We start from the raw sequence: 4,811 nt of genomic DNA, 5'->3' as shown, positions 1-4,811 counted from the left end.
AGCAAAACACGGAATTAATTTACTCCTTCCCATGGGCAGGCAGGTGCTCAGCCATCTCCAGGAAAGCAGGGCTCCATCATGTGTAACAGTTACTTGGGAAGACAAATGCCATCACTCCAAACATCCTCCCCTTCCTTCTTCTTCCCCCACCTTTATATGCTGAGCATGATGCCATATGGTGTGGGATATCCCTTTGGTCCTTGTGCACCCCCAGCCCACTCACTGGTGGGGTGGGGTGAGGAGCAGGAAAGGCCTTGGCTCTGTGTAAGCACTGCTCGGCAGTAACAAAAACATCCCTGACTTATCAACACTTTTTTCAGCACAAATCCAAAACACAGCCCCGTACTAGCTACTGTGGAAAAAATTAATTCTACCCCGTCAAAACCAGCACACCAGCCCATGACCCTATTACTTTCCCCACATCCTTACACATGGCTGGACAATGCCCCTTCTTCCCTGCCCCACCCAAAGCCTCCACCTGCTGCCCCACTAGCTGTCCCTGCTTTGCCCTCTAACCAGTGACCATACCAGCTGCCCAGGTCCATGCCTGCTGCCCCACCACCTCCACCAGCTGACAAGACTCCTGCCTGCTGTCCCCAACCAGCTGCTGGGCCATCCACCCCTGCTTGACACCCTACCTTCTCTGCTCGCACGCCCACCAAGCCTCTCTGCCACCATACCAGATGCCCCAGACCTTACTTTCCACCCCAACACCTACAGCTTACTTTCTACCCCAATAGCTCCACAGAACCCTGCCAACTGCCTCACCCACTGCCCAGGACCCTGTTACTTTCCCCACCAGCTGCCCAAGCCTCCAAGCCTCTGCTTAGGGCTGCACAAGGCCCTGCCTTTTCCCCTGCAGAGCCACTGCCTGCTGCAGGCATCTACTCCCATAGCTGCCTGTTCTGTCCCATGTCCCCAGCCCTACCCTGCTCCCTGCTGTCCTGCCTTCCCCACCAGACCTGTCACTATCCTTGCTCTCCCCCAGCCCACCACCCCGCCCCATCCTGTCCTGGCCCCCTACATCCACCCCCACCACCCCCAGCCTATCCCTGCTGGGTCATGTTTTTGAGGATATGGAGCTAAGCCACAGTGTCAAGCACTTTGCAACAACTTTGCTTCATCTGGGTGGAGGGGGCATGTTTCTTCTTGGCTGGGAGTCAGGAGCTCCACCTTGTTGGCATTTCTGAGATGGGAGCCATGCTTCTAATGTGGGTGTTTCCCCAGCCACATTAGTCGGGTTAGTGACCTGACTAATCAGGTCACTTGGTCAGGTTCTTCTCCAAGCTTGTCCTGTCACAACTGCTGTCCCTTTCCCTCTTAGTTTTCCAGCTGCTCACTCTTCTGAAGCTGAAGGTTACCAATAGGGAAGGAGCCAGAGTACGCTGCAGCTTGCGTGCTGCATTACAGCCTGCCATTAGAAAACGCTTATCGGTGACCACCACATCTAAACCACTTTGCCAGAGAAGGAAACAGAAGAAGCAGGTAATGCTAGAGAAAGTACCCTCAGCCTCCAGGATGTCCTGCCCCTTTTTCCTTGCTCCTTGCTGAGTGTTGTTCTGATAAAGTGTCTCACAACAGCCCTCTTTCTGAAAGGGTGGTTTCTAAGACTTTAATGATCTGTTGGGGGAACAAACCTTTTATATTTGCCACTGTGTTATGGAAAGCAAAGAAAATGCAAATATCCTCAGTACAAGCACAACTGTTCAGGACGTAAGACACAAATTTCAAGCATGGAAAAATAATCAAAGATCCTTAGATCCTTTGTGCCTCTTTCAATCACACGGAACAAATGTTTACAGCTAATTCCATATGGCTTTTTATTTTCTTCCAGGGAGAAATTAGATTTCATGGTTGAAGGAATTGAGCTCCATCCAGCAAAGAGGGAGGATACCATACCTTGCAGTCCTCTAGGTAGGCAGAAATCTGTACACAGCAGAGGCCACCCTCTGCATTTTCTGGACCAAAGGATCATCCCTTCAGCACAACTGAGTGGTTAGTGCAAGCATGTTCTGACTCAGCACAAAAGTCTGCTCAAAGAGGAAGGGCAGCCTGGGCAGTCAAAAGGCAGTGCAACACAAACGTATTTTATTCCTGGAACTGTAACCTCGTTTAGAAAAAGAAAAAAAAAAAAAAGTTGAACATTTCATTTGGCATAATTTCAGCTCTTGTAATTTCTTTTCCACAAGTGGAAAAAAGAAGAGCATTATGCAGTGGATCTGGACAGGAAGTAATTTCACTGTCAAGATTTTTTTTTTTTTTGAGTTTGAAATTGTTTTCTATCTCAAATTGTAATGAGAAGTCAAAATTTGGAAAACATTTTTTTTAACTTGAGCCAGAGCACTGCAGTAATGAAATGGCTTATATATGCTGCAATGTAAGCAGCTGCTCCCTCAAAGGCTGAATACACAGTATTCTGCTTCAGAGAAACCAAGGGATGCAATAATTTTATAGGCTTTTTTGAATCTTATAAGTGTTTCTCTTAACCCATACCTTTAACCTTCAATTGGACCCTTAGAACTAGGTCATGTTCTTGCCACAGGCCCCCAGACAGCAAAGCAGAAGGCATGCTATTAGATGACAAGGTGATCCAGTATGTCATTTACTATGCAAGGACATATCCAGAGACATCAAGTTCCTAAATTTAACAGAATATTGTTTTCAGCTAACTACACGAGAAAGAAGAGTATGTGTTTTTCCCATATGAAGAAAAACAAAATTTTAGCTATTCTAAATATTTATTGTTTTGTTTAATAAATATGTGTAATAAATCTTGTAGGAGTGTGCCTTTTGTTTCATAATTTGTATTTGATATATTTAGTGTATCTTCCTGTATTTTTAATTCATTTATGAACAAATAGGTTTTGCCAGGTACAGTTTATAGAACATAAGGTTCTAATATTTAAACAAAATTACATATTGTGATAAATCCTTTTGTCTCTACTCATTTCTTTGTGGGCACTCATAACACAACTTTGTCAAACCAGGAGTTTTGTTTTGTTAGTGTTTCTACATGTACTAATGGAAGTACTTGGCCTTTTTTCTAAGCCACACTAAGTGTAGACTGCAGTCACTCTGCGTGGCTTCAGCTATTATTCTCTGGGCTTTCAGTGATCACAGTGTTAGAGCCGACGTGGATTAGAAATCTGGTCTCTCATGAGCAATGTTATCAGCCCTGGCAGTTCAGGTGATTGCTCAGGTTAGTTCAAGCAGCAGTTAGTTAAGAAATTTTGTAAAGATCACACAGTGACAACCCCAGAAAAAGGATCTGCAGCTAATACTTTAAAATAAGGTAGCTGAAATTCCATCTCACCCGTCCTTTTTCCTGGCCTCCAGTACCCATGTGAGCTCCATGACCTTCAGTGGGTTGGAGCTGAAGACTGGATGTTTCCCAGGATAAGGAAACAAAACCACATGCTGTTACAAAAAGCAGGAGTTCTTACAGCTTTGCTGTGGGAATGACAAGTTTTTTACATTTTCTATCAAACCTAATATTTTAATTGCAAAGACAGCTTCTCTAAGCTCTGTTGAACTAACTCCTAACTTCATGCTAGTTACTCCTACAGTCAGGCGGGGCAAGTACCTAACCTGTAATGTCTGAAAAATTTCCTAAAGTGGGGTGGATACTCCTCCTTTCTCCCACATCAAAGCAGACATCTCAATATAAAGATTTCAGCCCCAGCTTCCCCTTTATCTACCTCAAGCTCATACCTCCTTCAGATGTTGCATGTCATGGCAAGATTGCCTTTAAGCTGACTCACCAGTGGCGCTAATGTACACTGGTCTGTCCAAAAGGGAGTTGGTGGAAGGTGTAAATAGGCATCCTGTCCACAGGGAGGGTAGGCAGGTGCCCACAGTGGAGTAATGCCTAGTAAAGCCCCCCTTTTCCTCTTCAGACTGCTCCTACTAGATATTTGTTACTTTCTGGGTTCAGATAGGATTCGGTGGATAGGTCATGTGGGTGTGACAAGCACCATGCAAATTTTCTCTTTCTGCTGGGTTCTCTGTAGTGAGCAGGGACATAGCGAAGTGGGTAGCTTAGCACAACACCTCCCTTTGGAGCTCCAGACCATACAGGGCAAAGGACCTGACCTACTTTCTTCACGTTTGGGTAAGATAAACTGAAACTATAATAAACTTGTAGAAATATGATGGATCTCATCCTTCTTGGCATGATATCAAGACTAAGAAAAAATACATAGTTATAAGTCTATATGTATATATATGTGGTGCAAGAATGTTTTTACTTTTTGATCTTATCTATGTGTTCCATAAACATGCACTTGTTTCAGCTGAAAGAAAGAAATGGGAAATTTCCAGTTCAGGAAACACACTTGTCAGCACTAGGTATGTTCTTCTGGTCTGTAAATAGGAGGGTTTTCTTTTTTGTTTTCATTCTCTTTGCTGCTGTAATGACTTCCGTGTTATGCTGCAGATGTAATATATTCGTGCATAAACCAAACTCTGCTCTTTGCCAGGAAGGGTGGACGGCTTTGAAAGGAGAGATCCTCCTTTTAAAGGATTTCTTACTTTTGAAGTAACAGAGATGCCTTGTTAGAACTACAGTATATATGAAGCTTAATTTTTTTATACTATAATTGTTTTTACTGAGTTAATAAGCTAAACAACCTCATTTGTTTAAGCAGTACTAAACACACGCTTTGTGACCATATATTACTGTAAAATTTTATAAAACATATAGAGGACAATTGCACTTAATATATTCATTATTACAGTTTCTATAATTGGTGTCGTTATGTTTATTAATAGTAGTAATAAAAGTAACTATGATGTTCTTTTAGGGAAATATA

The sequence above is a fragment of the Phalacrocorax carbo genome, chromosome 1 (assembly GCF_963921805.1).
Source record: "Phalacrocorax carbo chromosome 1, bPhaCar2.1, whole genome shotgun sequence".
NCBI lineage: Eukaryota > Metazoa > Chordata > Aves > Suliformes > Phalacrocoracidae > Phalacrocorax > Phalacrocorax carbo.
Note: the sequence above shows the minus strand (reverse complement) of the source record.